The 20,616-nt window shown below is 46.7% G+C and overlaps 1 protein-coding gene across 4 annotated transcripts in view; it reads right to left on the reverse strand.

The window, feature by feature from the left end:
- The window catches only part of TENM4 (teneurin transmembrane protein 4), a gene marked incomplete at both ends in the record, with an annotated part of 342,954 nt that overhangs the window by 203,941 nt on the left and 118,397 nt on the right, over positions 1 to 20,616 (reverse strand). The gene's annotated exons all lie outside the window — the stretch shown is intronic.

Consider the following 20,616-nt stretch of genomic DNA (forward strand, 5'->3'; position numbering starts at 1 on the left):
TCGAGCAGATTCTCTTTGCAAGTAGATAAAGCAGACAAAATCTGCTGTGGCGAAGGCAGGCCTGGGATGCGAATCTACCCCCTCACCTAAGCTACTCAGAGTGTCTCCTCTCACGAGGCCGAGTAGTGTGGTGAGGGATGAAATCAGGAAGTTAGAATCCAGTCCAGGTTCTGCAGCTTAGTAAACATACAACCCTGGACAAGTGGCTGGACCTCTTTGAGCCTCGGTTTTCACATCCGTGAAATGGGAAGGGCATTTATTTCCAAGATCATAGTACTACAGTGATATCAAGCCGGCAGTTGACAGGACAGAAATGTATTAATGGAAGATGTATCACTCTGCTTTCTAGGCGACCTCTTATGGTAAAGATATACAAAGTCAATTGGTGGGAAACTGGGGGGTGGGGTTAGAATTAGAAGGAAGAAGGAAATGATTGATAATCTATTCAAAGGTACAACCTTCATTCTAAGCGACTACCCATAGTGCAAAGTCCGCTGATAGATGCTCTGGACTCTGGTCTACTTCTGCCTTCCAGCATCCTCTTCCACCAGCTCCCTCAGAACCACCTACTCCAGCCATGGGACCCTCAACGGTCAGGCACGGTGGAGGTGGTTCAAGGGACTGACACTTCAGTGCAGGGAAGGAGGGTCCCCAGAGACCACCGAGCACGAATAAAGCCCACTCTCCCCTGAAGATGCTGATGTCCTGGATCAGCAGAGTTAGCACAGTTGTTCCTTGATGGAAGGGGTGAGAACATGGACGTCAATCTGACCCGGGCAGGTAGAGCATCCACCCCTCTCCTAGGGAACAAACAGCCTTGGATCAGGAGAGTGAGCAGGGTGAGGCCATTTGCTGTGCTCAGCTCTCCGCTAGCTGCACTTGTGCACAGGATCTCCTACATAGCCCTGGCTCTCTTAGAACTCTATCAGAGGTTCTCAACCTGCAGGTTACAACCCCTTTGAGGGCCAAACAACCCTTTCATGGGGTGGTATATCAGATGTCCTGCACATCAGACATTACATTATGATTCATCACAGTTGCAGAATTACAGTTACAAAGTAGCAACCAAGTCATTATATGGCTGGGGGTTAGCACAGCATGAGGAACTGTATTATGGGGTCACAGCTTTAGGAAGATTGAGAACCGCTGCACTATGGAAACACGAACCTTAAACTTAAACACACACACACATTCACACTCACATACACTCACTCATACCCACACACACACTCACACACACACTCACACACTCACTCACACACACACACTCACATACACACACACTCACACTCATACTCACACACACATTCACACACACACATTCACATACACACATACACACACATTCACATACACACACATACACACACACTCACATACACACACACTCACTCATATTCACACACACACTCACACACACACACTCACACACTCACATACACACACACTCACACTCATACTCACACACACATTCACACACACACACACACACACACACACACACACACACGCAGTTGCCAGGGTTCTCCAGTACCTTTTTTATTTTATATTTGCAGAAACCCTGAATGCTGGTGTCTCTGCTGACTCTCGGAGAGCACAGAAAACCCCCCTTTGCCTGCTGAGCAGATCCTGGATCTGTGACTGGGTCACAGAAAGGGGCTGGTCAAGTTTTAATTTCTTCCACTCACAATCTGTGACTGTGGGCCTGAGAAGGTGTTTCCTGACTTCCCCTCCCATGGATGCTTTGACACATACACATGCACATCATACATACTGTGGCACAAGTGTGTACACACATATACATACACATATACGGGTACATATACACACATTCATACATTCACACATATACACACACCCATAAGTAAATGTAAAAAATTCAATGTAGCATTAAGAAAAAGCCCTCTATGATGTCTGTCAAGTCACTGACCTTCTTCTGAGCTGTAGTTTTCTGGAGATCTCTTCCTAGAGACAATGTCCACCGTATAAGGGTGTTTTGAGATTCAGATGAGACGCTGCATGTCTGATGCTCAGCGCAGTGTCCAGCATACAGCATTTCAACTGCATGCTATTTTCTTTCTTGCCCCGGGGACTAAAGCCAGGGCCAGACGAGTGCCCTGACAAAGCTGTACATCCCAACCCTGCCAACAGTAGCTGCTAGTCCACAATATCGATAAAGGCACATGAATGAATAAACCATAAATAGCACTGAATGTCACCATGGAGATGAGTCTTCATCATTTTACAGAGAAATTCTAAAAAGGGGGGGGGGTGAGGAGGAAGAATAGGAAAATACTGCGCAGAAGGACACGGGCAGTGCCCTTTATTGTGGCTGGTGGATTCCACTGGGGCCAATCCACTGGCTCCTGGAAGCTGGAAAAAAATGCCTGGAGCTCAACATAGATCAGAAAAGTGACCAGAATGCCCAGCCCTGACCCTCTGGGCTGGGTACCCAAGGCTTCAGGGATTCAAAGGGTAAGGTTTCTTGATGCCTTAGATGAGCCTGTCAGAGAAAGTGAGGACTGATACCAATCTCTCTCTCCTGGGCTCACGGTAGGCCCCGGGGGAGCCCTGTGCTTCGTTGGAGGACTGATGGGCTCTCAGAGAAAGATACACCCCATCCCTGAAGTGTCAGTTTCAGGTGGTGGCTGGTTGAGAAGAGCACAGAGCATAGCCCAGGAGTGTCACAGAGCAGCTTTGGGTGATGTGACATTAGAGCAGGTCTCCATTTCTCCAAACCTCTAGCTGCTCACTCATTCAGAAAACACATCTGTGTTAGAAATATCAATCAAAGGTAGAGAATAGGGTCATAAACTTGGAGATGCTCAACCTAGTTAGACAACACCTACGGACATAAACTGTGTGTGACCAGTTCACATGTATTGAGGGCTCACTAAGTGACAGACACTCAGTGCTTTACTTAGGAAATCCCACAACAGCTCCGAAAAGGAGAGGCTATATTGTTAGTCCTCACAGAAAGCACTTGCTCACACTTGCAAAACTATTAAGCCACAGCCAGGATTCGAACTTAGGCAGACTGGCTTCAAACCTGTAGAGTGAAGTCCTTTCCTTGTGTCGACCAAGAGGATCAGGTCGGGCTAAGTGCACCCAACAATGCCTGTCATGCAGGAGGACCCGACAAGTGCTGGTGGCTGTCATCCTCATCACCTTGTACCCCAGTCCCCAGAGCACCTGGAGGCACAGGGTGGCAGTTTGACTTTAGCTCTTGGGGTCCAGAAAGAAAGCACAAGAGGGTGACCCACGGCCTGTGTCACAGTGGGGCACTCCAGGCAGAGAATTATGAGTGTGTGAGGTTTTAGAAGCCTATGAGAGCAAGGGGCTAGGGGCACACCGAGTGTGAGTGGCTGGGAGGGGCCGAGGTTGTGGGTGGAGCATGGGTAATGAGGCAGGCCCAGAGGAAGCTCTGAGGCAGATGGAGGACGAGGCAGGGGTGAGGAGTAGAGGCACAAACAGGCCCCACATTAATGGCCAGGTGCCCTTCTGGGAAATGGGTTGCAATGGAGTAGGTCATTCTCATGAGGGGGGAAAAAAGGGCAGAAACTTGCATAGCTTTGGCTCAGCCATGAGACCCAAGCACTGGGACCTAGGGACATCAAAGATGGCTCCAAGAAAGGGTGCCAGGTCAGTTGCCCCGTGTGCCAACTCTGCCAAACCGCAGACAGGTGCTTAAAGCTCTCTGCTTCAGAGTTGATGATGACCCCACTGTGCGCTGCAGTCATTAATCAGGCCCTGAAGATCGTCTGATATGAAAGATGCTGCTATTTAATTATCATAAAACACAGAAACTCGAGCTGCCTGGGCACGCCAACAGAAAGAATTATTTGGCTTCCATTAAAATGCCATTGGCTGCCACTGACTCGGGATGGTGACGTAGAGGCGCTGAGTGCTCAGCTAATGAACCTTGGCCTACGAGACCAATTTAGACAGACCAGAGAGTTCTTTGTCACCACGGCTTGCAGCAGCATCTGACGGCCCTGCTTCTGATCTCAGGTCGGCCTCCTTTATTTAAGCTGTGATGTCACAGACCATCTGTTTGACTTGAGTTTTAACTTTGTCACCTGTCAGATAGTAGCTGGCAAACTGCGACCATGCCAGAGCTAGAGAGAATTACCACCAGTATTATGTTTCCATCTAGAATGGATTCAATCTAAAAGCAAGCCGGGGCGTGAGCAGGGAGTGAGGGGTAGCTCTTGGGGTATGTTTTCGGTTCATTCGCTTCCTCCCTGTGTAAAATTTCTGCTGTTAACTTTCACTGGTGTCCCTTAATGGCCACCGTACAGGAATTCTCAATGGTATTTCTGGCACACTAGGTGGACATACGGAGAGGGAAGGGACTCGGGGCAGGAGGAAAATAGATCCTTCAGGCTGGGGTTGGGTGGAAGACCCTGCTCTCTCTAAGCAAGCAAAGAAAGCAGAGCAGTGTCCCAAGACCATCAGATAGAGACAGAATCAGCAATGCTCTCTATCCCCAGAGCACCAGTAATGCACAAGCTAAGCCAAGTCATCGCAATCCATGGTTTCTAAGTGTGGCTAGCTTGGCAGAGTCCTATCTGAATACTGTAATTATCTCTCAGAAAATACCCATCTATACATGACTTTTGTCCCTGTCAGCAGCTAAATTGCTCTGTGACCTTGAGTAAGGCACCCAGTGTACCCGAGTTCAACAGGAAAAGGAAGTAGAGGGAGACGTCTCTAATTCTAGGATGCAAGACTGGATCATAGGTGTCAGGCGAACCTGTGATACTTGCTCATCAGCATCTGGCTGTAAAAATACTCCCAGCATTCTGCGTGTGGGATATACTGTGTGGCTGGGTACCAAAAAAGGTGAAAGAGAAACACAGCCTGCGCCCTGCTTCCTGTTTCCATGTTTCCTGCAAGCTTCCCTCTAGATCTAAGTACTGGTGCTGGAGACAGGTGGGCTAGACAGGCTTTCTGCTGGAAAATTGTAGCAGACTTGTTGGAAAAGGCCAGCTGAAGCCAGAAGCAGTGGCGGGGGGGGGGGGTCATTTCTGGGTGTATGCATTCCCTTAAATCTATGTCTACCTCAAGGCTAAATTTGTTCTGGGAGAACTCTGTGGCTGTCAAGTGAGCTTTCGGTCCTGTCGCTCTCACCTCCGTAGCCTTTTCAAAAATGATTTGACCCATAAACAGTCAGGTCAAGGCCTAAATCAACAAAGGGCCACAGCTGATATGGTAGGACAGGAGTGATTGCAAGTGTGTGTGTGTGTGTGTGCCTGCCAAGATCTTAGGACTAGCTTTTCAAGCCCCATGGCTCATGTCCACACGGTCTACCTGCCAGGAAGTTAAACGCCCAATTACATCCCATGTAGCAGAATTCTACATTGAAGAACTTCTCTCTTTAGCTACTAACTCACTCATGACTTTGGACGGGCCTTAATTTGTCTATGAGGAAAATGGGACTCCCCCATTCACTAGAGGATTCACGGTAGTCTCTGGCAGGATTTGATCATTTGATTCCTACAGGCTTCCCTTTGCTCCTCCCAGGGAACGTTCCGGAAAGAAGATGCAGGAGGAGCAGCTGTGCTTCCCTCAAACATGAGCATGGAGGAGAAGTGGATTGTCTGTGGGACTCTTCACAGATAAAACAGGACCAGGCTACGAAGTTAAAGCCTACAGCATCCAACTTAAGAACCAGCAAACTAGATCATGTCACTCCCTGCCTTCAGACCTGTGAGTAACTCCACTGCCCCCTGGATAAAACCTCCCACCCTGCAGCCTGGGCTCTCCAACACTGCAGGATAGCAGCCACACTCTCAACCCTCTCCATGAAAGGTGGCAAGGGAACGGCCATCTTAGATCCCCCATGAAGCTGTGTCAGTTACAGCTCTGCAAATGCTGTTCTGATTGGAAGGCCACATTCCCTTCATTGCCAGGCTGACTCCAATTAGAAGCTACCTCCTCCAGGAAGCCTTCTGGAACTCCCTTCTCCCTAGTTTGAGGTGGAGGCTCTTCCTTTAGGTTCTTTCAGCCTCTGTAACTCACTGAGTCATCGCCATATTCTTAGAGCCCCCGAACATACAGTTTATGGAAGCAAGGGGACCCACAGAAAGGTTGTGATGTGGCCAGTGTGTAGAAGGGGAGAGGATGATTTGAACCTGAAACTATTCAGCCTAGCCTGCTCTAGGATCTCACACCCTTTTAGACAGCCTGTCGAAGTCACCTAGGTGTGCCAGAGTTTATCACAAGATGAAGCCATTTCTTCAGAATTTACTGATGAATAAAGGGGGGGAGAGAGAAGGGAACATGATGGGTGTGAATTTTTCTCTCGAGGGTACTCTCTGGGTGAAGAGAATCAGAAAACAAGACCTGAAAAAACCGTCCTGACCTTCAGCACCAGGGTTTCTGTAACACAGGCTGTTGCCTGCAGGAGCTCTGAGAACCATGTCTTTATTTCTTTTTCATACTGTCACCGGCTGCTTATGAAAACATAAAGTGCTTACAGCCACCTCAGTTACCAGCTGTGTCCCCTGTGCAGTTTGGAGAATATCGGGTCAAGTGTAAAGAAAGGACCAGGCTGCCTGGAGTACCTAAAACCCTCCATGCCTCCTGACAATTGACAACAGCACTCCAGTGCAGAAGCCTGTCATGCTGTCTGTGGGCCTCCCCCAAAGGAACATTCATAATATAAAAGGAACAACACTAAGAAACAGGCATTACTTTTACTTTAAAGACTGGGATCTACAGCCCTGCATAGTTCTGTGTCTTGCCCGGGTGTCTAAGCCCATGCATGGACAGAGACCCTTAAGCCAACCCAGGAAACACTCCAGGCTTTACAGAGCTATATGTGAAACCTTGAGGCCCCAACTATAGCACCACCCAACCTGATCAAGTCTTATTACAGCATGGTGGCATCCTGCTCACATGACAGGTACCTTTCTCCTTTAGGACCACACATACCTGATGGGAAAAAAGGCCAAAAGCACTCAGCTAATTACCCAGGCCAGGGAGGTACTTTTTATGACTCACTACACATCATGTGTGGGCTTTATTCTGATACTTGTTCTGGATATTGTGGGCAGGTATTCTATTCATTAGCATCCAGAAGGCCAGTCATACCAGAAACAGGAAACATTCTTGTCCTCTTTTAGCCCTCTGTGAAGTGCACAACTCTGCCCCCAGGTCACAGAAATGTATCACTAACACCAATAATGGTCTCAAAGCATCCAAAGGCTGCTGGTCATTCTGTTAAAGCAACATTGGTACCAAGTGCCTCTTGAGGCTGTAGGAGGAGCATAGAGCTATGCGTTAGGAGGGTGGGCTGGGACTGGAATCGGTGTGGACTCACAAAGTGACTCGGCTCATCTTGGGGTATCGCCCTGATGGGAAAGATGGAGATACTAGTCCCAGAGGGCAGCGTTCACAGGAAGAGCTAAGAAAACAAATTCATGACCTGTGCCCTAGTTTTAGCTATATTCATCATTGCGTTTCAGAAGGGGAAACTGAGGCACACACAGGCGAAACCTGCTCTTGCTCCATTGCTATTCAGTACAAAGACAGGACTGCATGTGCTTTTAGTTTCATCTTCCCACACTTAACCTGCTTCCTTCCCCCGACAGTCAGGAGGGACTCTGTAAACGCCATTGTTTTTGTATTTGAGAGTGGTCTCTTCAGTGCTGTGCTCTTGTACACACAGCCCCAAGAAGTGATGCCAGGTCTTTGCCCTTTGATAGCCACAGCATCCTGACTGCTTTGGTGAAGGTGACAGACTGGCTAAAAAGGTATGAGAACCCAGGGTAGGCTCTTGGGGCATGTGGATTTCATGACTCCACATCCGGCAGCCTCAGGTTCAAATCTCACCTTCCCTGCTACAGACTGCCCACCTCACAGGCCTTTTTTGAGTCCCTATTTCCCCGTGTCTGCAAAGTCTCCGATTTTGCTAACGTGATTTTGATGCAGAAAGTGTGCACCTGGGCTTGTTGCCCAAGAGGATTCTTTTTTCTTTCAGCTGCAGAATATTTTATTTTCCCAATTTCAGAATCTACTTCTGTTAAAAATCGGAAGAGAAAGAAATCCAATCAGCTCAGCTGAAGTTTTCAAAACAAATAATGCAGCCAGTGCAGCACCTTAATCAAACAGTTATATTCATAGCTACAGTGATCAGAGCTCTGCCTAATTTATGCCTCCCAGGGTGTCCTAGGAAAATGTCTCTTATCAACATTTGTAGTCAACACCAAGACAGACGCCGAGGAGACCTGGGAAATCAGGGGTGCATGTGGACTTGCAGGCTTAGCCCTCAACCCCTACTCACACCTGTATGCCATCCTATACTTTCTTCTGGTTATGTAAAGCTCTCAATCCGGCTGCATCTGTTGGTTTGTGCCTGTGGTTGGTTGAGTGTGAATTGTCCCCCAGTGCTGGGAGGAAGGCTCAGCTGCTGGAGGAAGTGGAATCTTTGGGATCTTCGGAGAAGTGGGTAATTGTGGGTGTGCTTTGAAAGTGCTATCTCTTTCTGGTTCCAGCTTATTAAGTCTCTGCTTTCTAATCTATCAGGATGTAAACAAGTCCCACTGTAAGTTTCCATTGGCAAGGACACAATCCACTCCAGAAGACATGGCATCAATGCCACGAAGGACTGATACCCTCTGAAACCATGAGCAAAGTCAATCCTCCTCCTTGAGTTGTTTCTGCCAAGCATATTATCATAGCAACAAGAAAGGTAACTATAATTAGTACCGGGGTGGATTCACCATGGGGAAACTGACCACATAGTTCTTAGTCCTTTAGAACGAACCTATAGAATGGGAAAGCTTTGGGAACTGTGGGCTAAAGATTGCTTGCTGTGTGCAGAGCTTAATGATCCATGGTGCTGGGGGTTCAGAAGACCGGAATACCAGCAGAAAATGTGGACGGTAAAGACTGTGCTCATGATGTTTCAGAGGGGACGGAGATTCTAGCGGGACACGCCTGAGTGCTTTGTCCTCAGCCGGCAGTGCTGTTTTGGAAGATGGTAGATTCAAAGGGCTGGCCTTGATGGTGATATTGGTTCTGCAGAGGCCAGGACTCACCCCTTTCTGATCTGATAAAATCTTAACAAGTCCCACCACAGGCTGCTTCTGCCATTGACTGATGCTTCCACGGCCGCACCTTCCCTGCCATGAGGTACTGACACGTTTCTCGAAACCATGATCCAAAACAAATCCTTTCTTCCTTAGGCTGTGTTGTCTTAGCAACTAGACAAGTAACTGATGCACAGAAGTTACTCCAATCTGTGTAACAACCCTGTCCAGAGGACTACTTCTAAGAGTCCCATTTTGTAGCAGAAGAAACTAAAACACAGAAAGGATTTTGTAGGTTGCCCAAAGCCAGGATTGCTGTCAGAGACAGGATCCAAACTTAGGTGTCCCCCTTTGGAGTCTGCGTTTTTTGATGCTCATACCCCGTGCCTTGGCTGCCAGTGCAGATCACCCAGAATGCTGTGGGGTAACTACTAATCAGAAGCCCTAACAGTTTGTCAGTGCTGCTGAACAATGGTGGCTCTGCTCTGGGTGGGGTTGTGTGCAACAATGGCCATTGCTCACAATACAGTTGCTGGGGAGATGTGACTTGTAAGGTCCAGGGATCCATGTGGGGTTGTCTATAAGCTCATCTGTTGACTACACTACAAAGGTCTTATGAATGGGAGGGGAGATGGGGGAAATTCTGTTCATCTGGAAATCAAGCAGAACTCACTTAATTGAGACTGTTTCTTCCCATAATGCCCTCAAGTATCACTACATAGGGACTTTGCTTGCCTATTGTTTCTTTCCCTTTAGGTACTGTCTGGATGGGAGCATCCTGTCCCTGCTGTCAGCCAGTGAATCTGGTGGGATAAGGCAGCCAGTGAGCACCCTCATCCTTCTGGCTTGGGTGTCTGAGTCATGGCCTTACACAGATACACACTAACTCCTATGTCCATGAAAGTCCCTTATAGCTTTGAGGGTCCATTGAGATAGCTCATTCACCATCATGCCATGTGTACCCAGTCTGACGCTTGCCACATAGTAGGTACAGCTGGTAGATGAACAAGCAAGCGGGGACAAAGTTCTTGGACTCCACTAACATTTAAGCAAATTTCATGAGCCTGCTGCCCCTACAATAAAGTATGTCCATTTCTACTTTACAAAGTAAATGTCCTATAATGATCTATGGATATCAAGTAAGGGGAGGGTATCTCCTACCAAGTGGACAGTCTGTGGGTCATGGTGACATGGTTTGCACTTTTTAAAAAATGTGATATTTGTTATTTACTCTGAGACTTTCATACCTGTATACAATGTATTTCAATCTTCTCTACGCCCTCACTCCTCTCGTCCAATTCCTAATGCCCTCTCAACTTGATGTTAACTTTAGCTGCTGTTGTTTTAATCAGTGGTGCCTGGATGTGCATGGGTGTGGATCCACCCACTAGTACACAGGCAGTACGCCAGTGGCCACATCCCCAAAGAGAAATGACTCTCCCTCCCACAGCTGCCATCACTGCCTTTAACTACCCCTCAGCTAAGGGTCCCCTGTGAGCCCCTCACCCACACTGGCTGGAATTTTGCACTCCTTTTGCACATTCACATCTCCTGCTGTATAACTTAGGCACACTGCTACTAATCACACTTAGTACCATTGACTTGTTTTTTGTTTTAATCCCCAAGGACAAACAACCTCATCCCTCCTTAATCTAATGACTAAAATTAGGCAGACACAGCCAGCTGATACACATCAGGCATCGCCCCAGAAAGGAAGGCATCAAATAAAATATGACCAAAACCCCTTTTCATGTCTCCATTCTCTTAACTGCCCATGCAAATCAGGCAGAGGCCTTCCAAATACAAACAAGATGTTGGGAGCTGTGTGTGTGCTCAGAATTCTTCTTGGGTCAGGTCACCCAGGGAGCATCTCTTGGTGCTGTCCCCCTTCTCATGAGCTAGCACCATGTCTCCTGTGTGCCAGACAGGCACAGTGGTGAAGACTTCACATTGGTGTTTTTATTCCACAGTACTGCCCTGGGAAGATCTAAAGCCATTCACCCACTTTCTTCCAGTAGGAAACTCATGGTCCAGAAATAAATGGTAAGCCTCAGGTTACCCAGGAGGAAGTAGACTTAAAGCCAGGACTAAGTTTGTCTCTCTCCTCACTCGTCCCATGGGCAACCCACTGAAGCTGGGGACAGCCAGTTTTGTGAAGTCTGACTCTTACAAGATGCAGTAGTCACTACCTGCAGCCTTGTCTTCAGAGGACTAGAGAGGGATGGTCCAGATGCCCAAGTCTGTCTTGCATCTGGAAATCAGGACCTGAGGTCTGGGCAGGGAAGGCCACAGAGGAGCAATCGTATCCAAACACACGGGAACTGAGCCTGAAGGAACTTCAGAAATAACATCTCTGTTCCTCCCTCTCAAGGACTCAAATGTGGCACTGAGGAAGATTTCTAAATGTCAAAGCCTCTGTGAAGATTGTCTGCCCGCCTCCTTCGCACACACTTGAGGTCTGCACTATAATTACAGACACTTCTTCCCTGGTCCTCCATATTGGCCTTGTCTGCACCCATCTGTGCTGGGGTACAGGAAAGCATTACAGGCAGACTCCTGGGGGGACTGTGTTGTCCCCGCAGACTGACAAGAAAGGCTGCTAATTGTAGACGGAAGGCCAAGGCAAAAAGAGAGACAGCAGCTCTGGGGAGCCCAGTTATGAGGTTGATAGCTCAAACCACTGGCCTTTCTCCAGACTAAGAGCTGCATCCTTCATCTGGCATCTCAGACTTCCCGAGGATCATGAGACCTCCAGGAGCCTCCAAATTCACGGACCTTTCCCATTTTCTGATCTCAGGGCAGAGGCAAGTCAGCTGACCACCTGCTATGTACAAGGCCAGGAAACGGGAGTAGAGAGAGAGAGAGGCCATTAAGATACCAGGCTTCCCTCAGGGATTAGGTTTGGGGCAAGGAGCCCTAACTGGAGATGGTATGGAAATCAGTAAGACCCTGGGTGCATGTCCAGCGTAACTGGGCTGGACTGGACTGATTGGCTCTTGTCAGATTTGAAGAGGGGCCCAAGAGAAGCAATAAACAACTGGCAGATGTCAGTGTGCAGCAGGCACACTGAGGGACACTTTGTTCAGGGCATCAGAGACAATCCCTGGAGGCCTTAAAGGTGGACACTGCTAAATGATGGGGACACTGGATAACACGCAGGGACAGTGTGAGCAGAGGCAGGCAGGCAGAAAAGAGAGGGAATGTGGTTTGCACCACTCAGAGGCCATTAATTTAATTAAGCACTGCCCTCCTGATGTCTTTATGGTGACAGCACTTGTTACTTAACTCTTCCTGTATTTTTGCCCCAGTGTCTCCAACTAGGCCATCTTGTCAAAACATTTCTTTAAATCTCCGGTTCTTCCTAGAGTCCACGTAGTTTTTGGTGTGAGACAAAAGCTATTCCTAACATATCGAGGATCACTCTCCCAGGTTGGAAAAAAAAACATCTACGGCACGGCTGCCATTTCTGAACATTCCATCTGAGGGCCAGTCACCACCTCAGATGGTGAACACAGATGAGAAATAAATGCATGTGACAGGTTTGGACATCCCGGTCACCTTTGCAATCCAGAGGAGCATGGTCCAGCAAGTATGACATACTTCAGTGGGCATCGCCCCAAAGACCAACAAAAGAAAATAACCAAAACAACATGTTCCAAGCTTGAAATACAAAGGTTGCACTGTGAGGCTCAGCGGGGAGGTAGGACACTTCAGGACTGTTCTCAGAATCAGGCAAAGGTCCCAGTGTCCACCATCCTAGCCACCATTTCCCCAGACTACAGGGCACAGCTCAGCCAAGCCTGTATTCCCTTTCTCCCCTGGCTCCTGTTGGCTGTCAGACACTGAACAAATCATATAGTATATGATAATTAAAAAAAAAGAATGCTTCCTTCCAAAGAGAAGGTGCAGGGTCGCCATTCAAACACTACAGCAAGTGGTTAAGGCCAATGTGTCACCTTTTCAGCCACCCAAGGGCTGTACAATCAGAGGGCCTCATTCCTCATTCCATCTGCTGTCATCATCTTGAAATTTGTCAAAAACATTTTAAATAGGGTGTCCTATACTTCCATTGTACATTGAGCCCCATAAATTATGTGGGAGACTCTGAATATAGAAGAAAAAAGCTTTGCCATCTGGCTTCCATCCTTCCCTTTGACAGAGGGGAGTGAGGCTGTTTGGGGATGTGGCCACTGCTGACAGTGTCTGAGAAAGAGCGAGGTGACTCCATCTTCTGGGTCAATTAGTGGTTCAGAAATGAGCATGTGACCTAGTTTGGAACAATGGGACTCAAAGGTGGCTTTTTGAAAATTCTTTTGTTTAAAAATCATTAATAGATAAGAAGCCCGTGTTTTCTCACCACAAAATGGGCTGCAGTGTTATGAACTGTCATCTTCCAGCTACGAGGGGAAGCCAGGGAGAGTCCCTGTCCCTTCACAACTTCATCTCTTTCTCAAGCAACTAACCCTCAAACTACCAACTCTCTGGACTTCCTTTTACATAACATTCCTCAGTACTTGATGCTACTGCTGCAAGTTACAGCTAAAAGTGTCTCCGCTGACAAAGTCAGAATTAACTTCATCTGAAATCCAGATCTTTCCACTTACCCACATCACACCCCTGGCAAGCCTCATTTTCTCTCGCTGACTGGACAATGAGGGTGAGTAATCACATTTTATAAGACAGCACTGGAGACCAAAGGAAGCCGTTCTGAGACGATGCTCGGACAGTGCCCGGTGCACGGCAGGGACTGGGTCTTTGACAGGTACCGTGATGGTGACAATGTCTGAACCCAGTGGATAGCTGCTGCCACTGAATTCCCTGGTGATAAGTTGGTAATGAGCTAACTTTCCCAACTGCAGGGAAAAGCAGCAGAAGTCTTTATTAAAAATAAAACCCTGTTTTTTGCACAAAATTCAACATATACCTATATCAAGAGAACCTGGAAGACTAGAAAGACTAGTCAAGTCATGCCTCGTTAGTCAGAGGTTTGCTCCTTTGGAAATCTGACTCTTCCTCAACCACTCGATATGGTAGGGCTTTTTTCTTTCCTTAAAGAAAGCTAATTGCGAAGTTTGTGGAATTGTTCGAGATAGCTAGGGCCAGATTTTGCAAACAAAAGTTTTAACAAACAAACAAAAAAAGCAACTAAAATGTTTCAACTTAGGAGCTGAGTGTTAGGGTAGAGAATAAAGTCTAAGTAGTAGATGGGAGATGGGAAAATGGTTTTCCCTTTGCTCATTACATGAACTGTTTTGTCACCAGATAACTTGTGAAGAATCTGATCATTATGCTCAGACGGGGTCCTTACCCTGTGAGCCGTATATGAGGCTGGTGCAGGGAGATGGATGGGGCCTGTTAGCAGCTCAACAGACACACACCCCAGTGTGGGTGTTTCTTAAAGATGGCAACAGAGGTGGTGGAGAGATGGTTACACCGCAGATGCACTAACAACACTTTCCTGTCACTTTGAGAGTTCCCATATGGTACTTGTACAAAGCTCTTAGAGGTATGTTCCAGAAAGTCATTTCCCTGCCTGAAGCCTTTCCCTGGGACCTGATCGCCTTTAAGTGCAGGGTTTTCTGCCTGACATTCAGGTCCCTTTAAGATTTGGTTTTTTACAGTCCCATCTGTCAACAATCTCTGGCATTAGGCGTCTTGTCCTGGTCACATTGGGGCCATGGAAATTTCTCAGAAAGGAAGAAGTTAGTAACCCAAAGAAAAATGAAGATATACATGAGAAAGGATGGATGGGTTGACAGCCTGCTGCTTGGCTTAGAAGGAAAAAAGATGAAAACCAGAACCCAACATTCCATGTACCACATCATCACAATCACGTTACCAAAGACTGTTTAACCAAAAGCTGATTATACTAATTAGGAGACATTGTGGGAAGAAGAACAGCAAGAGAGCAGGTGGTGTGGGAATCCTCCCTTATACAAAAATCAACAAAGAAAGTTTATAGCTGATAAATGAAAAAACAGCAACAGAAGCTCGTGACTTAGAAACCTAAACAGGTCAGTGGCAGAAGACACAGGCTACGAAGATGGGGGTCGAAATTGACAGCGCCTGCATCAAGGGCTTTCCTCTTTCACTAGAAACCTTTGATAGAAATGTAACTTCTAAAATTTTGGGTACAGAGCTCATTTATTTACAAATAACCACAAGGAAAACGTTGTTCTAAGCCACAGAACCTAGCTTCAATACTGGGTTTCCTGCTAATGTCAGAGATGCACTGTGCCAGGGGTTCCGTGAAAATCCACCCCCTCGTGGGTGTTGAAGGACCTTTCTCCAGGAGCCACCTAAAACTATCAGAAACTCATAACAGCAGCAAAATTAGTATTACCAAGTAACTGGGAACAACTCACACTAAACAGAGGTGTAGGGTGGTGCTTACGGACCAAGATAACACTTTCCAATGTTGCAGTGAACAGGGGTGATTGGGAGACCACGTGGCTCTGCTAGTGTTGCAAATGCATGCTAAGGGGCCTAGCAGGAGGTAATTCTGCAGGTTGGAAGACCAAAGAGAAAAATATTTGCAACATTGTGCAGTTTTGATGTTTCTTGTAAAGCACTGACATTCACCAAGAGATTTGGCTTATTTCTTACCATCAAACTCATCTTTGCTCACCCTGCACTAATATTTAGTGAGCGATTGGCCTGCCCTCCACATGTGAGCAGGATGCTGAAATTCCCTCAGCAACCGTGGCTTATTTCGCTGTGGACCGGAGCTTGTTTCTGATGCATTATCTGCTTGTGTGCATTGCAGCCACCAGAATGGGGATTGATTTAACACTGAAGCCATTTCCTCGTTGCTGCCCTGCGCTTTTTTTTTTTTTTTTGTTAGTGTTCTGTTTGCTTTGTCTGCATGGATTGTATGGCAATTTACCCCCCCCCCCCCCCCGTTTAGTTTTGAAGGAAAGAGCTGGTGATGCTTTACTTTTACACTAAAAAAAAAAAAAAAAAAAAAAAAAAAAAAAAAAACAAACAGCATCTGTAAGGAAAGGCTCCCTAGCACCCCCCCCCTACATTCTTCTACCAAAGACAAGCAAGCATTGGGACCATGACAAGACGTGGTCATGGGAGGAAAGTTGAAACAGATAAACATCAAAGTCCTCTCGAAGGAATGGGATGTGAGAGAGGGCTCTATGACTCTTACAGGGGCCTTCACTCCAAACCTAGGAGAGATGGCCGTCCCATCGGTGTAGAGGCTCGCTACTCCTGCCCCGGAATGTTCGCTACACCAGACGTGAACATGACTGACACCCACGTGCTCGTGTTCAGTTAAAGGGCTCTTTGCTTTGAAAATGTACAAGACCGGTGCAAGATCTCTGTCACCCTCACTAGCAGTGTTCTTCAGACCAGGACACAGGTCAAAGCACATATCCTAGCACAAAGCTGGCACCTAAGCAGGCACAGACATCGCCCACCCATCTCAGACAAGAGTTTCTTGTGCTGTTTTTTTAATATACAGCATTTGTTTCATATACATTATTGGAGAAAAAAAAAACACCAATCAGTTTAAAAGAAAAGAAATAAGACAAAAAGTAAGACCACAGTTGCAGATGCACAATTTGTATAGAAATCAAGAAAAGGAAAGTGGAAGTAGCCTGGGCAGCACTCTCTGCTGGAGACCTGCTTTAAGTGGCTCTCTTGCAGGTCTTCCTTAGAAGCCGTGGGTGGATGATGGGCCCTGACATCAGTCAGGGTGGACCAATTGCTTAGGTGGCTATCATGCTGAGTTGTCCATACAGGATGCCAGCAGCCTGTAAGGAATCTCCTTGTAGGTGTTATATGGATGGCTACTGGAGAAGTACAGGGGGAAGGGAGTGCCTATATCTCAGATCCTCAGACCAGCTGCTCCATGAAGGGTCTCTGCATTTGAAACGCTTGCCTGGCACAGGACAGGCAATTCCTTTCTCGTTAGAGTCATTACCACCCCCTGGCGTTGGTGATCTCATTAGCTGGACTTGGCTCCCTTGCTGGGCAATGCTGTCAGTATTTGGCAGGGTCATAGATTTTTCTTCTTTTTGAGAACGTCACCTGTAATCCACGCTAACCTTCCACTTGTATAGATCAGGATGATCTTGAACTCATGATTTTCCTACCTCTACTTTCCAAATGCTGGGATGGTAGATGTGGGCCATTTCACCTGGCTTGGATCATGGTTTGGGAGGTGACTGGGGCAGTGCTGGGATGGAGAAAGAAACACCGAGACCACACCCACTGCCTCCTTCCATCTATCTGCTACAATCCCCTTGAGAACGTAGGGTTCCCCCCATGGCAGAAGGACATGCCTCTGCATGTCTGCTTTCCCACTGTCCTCAGGGCTTTTATAAGGAAGGCTCCAAATCCCAGTCTCCTACCTCCCACTGGTCCTTCCATCCATACACAGAATCCCACCGCAGGGTGAAGGGTGTCATTACTTTTTCCAAAACTACCATCATCATGGCCATTCTGCCCCTGTGAGCAGAGGGCCTCAGGCTATGGTCTTTCCTGATGCGCCGGCACTCTGCATCTTTTGCTTATGTACGCTTTCCGATGTCATTTTTATGGGTTTTTCTCTGCATGTGGATATGTGAGTTTCAGTATCTGTGTTTCTTGTGCTTTTTATTTGTCTATTTTCTGTTGTTTACTCGTTTTGTCCCATTCTGGTTTGTTCGTTTTTATTTTATCTTGTTATTTTTAGATGTCTGTATGACCTTGGATAGATGAGGTGTGTATGGGAGGAGGGAAAACATCAGAATATACTGTATGAAGACAATCTATTTTTTAAAAAAGTACAAAAGAAAGAACACCAGAAAGGAACTATATTTTGGAATCCACAAGTGTGGAGATCACAAATGTAGCTTTGGAATCGCATCGGTGTGAAAGATCACAATGCTCCCATTTCCTGGCTCTGTGACTATGCATATATTGCCTAACTTTCTGAACATCCTTTCCTTCACTATTAATGGTATTAAGTCTAGCCTATAATTATGTCATAAATTATCACTGGCAAAATTAGGTAGAGGATAAGAAGCCTTCTGCCCAGGACAGATTCCCAAGTGAGTAGGTGGAGCAGGCCAGAGAGAGAACTGGATCCCCAACCCCATGTCCAGAGACCATCTGGTGTCTTTGCTCACATGCACGGTGGGGACTGAGCATCCGAGGTTAGAATAGGCTTTCTTTTCTGCAGGTCACAGGGACAGGCACCTGCAAGGACTTTGCCGAGTGGGCCCTGGGTGCCCCACAGTCAGGGACACAGCTCTTTCCCTTTGCTCCCAATTGTCCTGCAAGTAGACTTTTATTCTAAATGGTACAGATACAAAAATTCAACAAGTACTAAACACCACCCTCCTAGGATCTGCACAAAGCAGTATCCCCGTGCCTTTGCCCCTTTTTACTTATAACCCAGACTCTTTCAAAGATCACTAGTGCATGTGCACCTCACTGCTTCCCACCAGGCTGTTTTAGACATTCACAGGGTGAACTCAGCTGTCAGTTGAGGTTGAAACAGGCAGGACAAAGAAACAGCCATCAGACTGCTTCCATGTGTGGTAAGTAATTACAGAATCTGCTAAATTACAGTGATTAGGCATTGCCAAGGAGAAGTCAAAAAAGTCTCCAGCAACTTTGGAGATGGGAGGGGGAGAATTTAATTAAACAGCTCCTTGCTTCTGCTTTAATCTCTCCCTTGGAAAAACCCACAGGTTCAGAGGGGACAAGGAGGAGGGCAGAGAAGGACCCAGGGAAATCCTCCCACAATGGCGCTGCCTGGGTCTTTAAAAGGTTCTTGGGAAGTTGGTGATGAAATGAGAGATGGTGGTTTTTATTATGGAAATGCAAGCATTAAGCCAAGGATTGGGACCTATGAGGGAGGTTGTAAGGAGGGGTCCAGTTATAACTGTTCCTTAAAATCCTGCTGGGGCCCAGCCAAGCCTCAAGTGGCCATAGATTTTCTTTTGAAGGATTTATTTTCCTTATGTCAAAAGTTCACTACTCTGTCATTTGGGTAAAAAAAAAAAGTGCTTTTTAAAAGCCACCAAACATTGAAAACAAAGGCTTCTCTGCCATCCATTTTACCAGTAAAGGTTCCTCTAATTAAATTTTGATTTTGAACTGGAGAACACAAGTACATTTGTGGGCTGCTCACAGGATTAAACAGACAAAGTGGAACAGCTATGAGCCTCAGTCCAGAGTGGATTTCAATTTTATAAGGAGATCCCTATAGAGAGGGATTTGCCTCCAAAACTAGAGAAGAGCCTGCTGAGCTGGCAGCGCCCAGGGAAGGAAGTTCTAGAAGGATTACCTGCGAGCATCTAGTATCCTGTTTAAACCACTAGGCGTATGGAGCTGGTAAGAGAACTCAATGGTTAACAGGTCCTTCTGCTTAATCATGAGGACCAGAGTGCAAACCCCAGCACCCACATTAGGCAGTTCACAAATACCTCCAGCTCCAACAGTGTCTTCTGGTCTCCATAGGTACCTGCACACACATGTGCACATACAATAAGATATGTGTATATATACACAAGTAAAAATTTCAAAAGCAAACAATTTGAACATTTGAACAAACACAAAGCTTGTAACCTTGATTGGTTTCTATACTGTGCCTAATTTCTCATATTGATCTGCTGGGCACATTTATTATAGGTATACATCATGTGGTTTTAATATGGTGAAGTGATAGTTAAGACCCTTAAATGAGAAAGAGAGTAAGAGATCAACCTTCAGGAAACTGTTCTGATGATATTACTTTATTTAAAACCCATTCACGGTTCCGACCCGTGCTCTTTCCCTGCAGCCAGTCAGCTGGGACGCAATATGGAGGGCCATAGCTGCTTTCAGGCTGGTCTCTGCACCCACAGGCAGCACTTTGAGATACTTGTTCTTTTACACAGAGCTAAACGTTATTTCTCTTTGGGGTATGTGTGTGTTTGACAATGATTTCAAGCTTTCAAGTCTACTGCAAGGATCCTTCAGAAGATGAAACTCTGTTCATGGGCCACTGTGGGTCTTTTAAAAACAAAACAAAAAAACCAACTCCAAATGTGGTAAATATCACCTTGACACCTAGCTAAAAAAAAAAAAAAAGAAACCACCCCATCCCAGAATGGTGTGGATATGAGCCTTTTCTTCTGACTGAAGAGATGATTAAAACCAGGCCCCTAGCAAAGAACAATTTGTCACACCCTGACCCTTTGGAGGCAGGAAGCTGTCATTAAAGGTCATCTTTGCGGCCCAGACTGCATATGGTCCAGGGGAAGGCTCCAAATGGTTGTACTTTCCTTCTGCAGCGTTGCCAGCAGGAATTACGAACCCACAGGGCCTCGTCTGCTGTTCCTTAAGCAAACAGCTAATGGAATTGGAAATTTCACTTCGGCCTGGCCATGGCTGCTAGCAATCCTCCCAGAGCACATTCATGCTCCCTTTTAGGGCGGTCAGGGCACCTTCCCAGAAGCCCTCAGAGTACTGGGGTGCTATGTGGGTTCTCTCTGCCCACCAACCAGGAGGAAGGTTACAGAGCACATGGTGATTAGCACTCTGCCCACATCTTCCTAGTATAGCCTGCAAGATTCCTCATTATCTCTCTTTTACA

Source organism: Micromys minutus (genome assembly GCF_963924665.1).
Source record: "Micromys minutus genome assembly, chromosome: 2".
Classification (NCBI taxonomy): domain Eukaryota; kingdom Metazoa; phylum Chordata; class Mammalia; order Rodentia; family Muridae; genus Micromys; species Micromys minutus.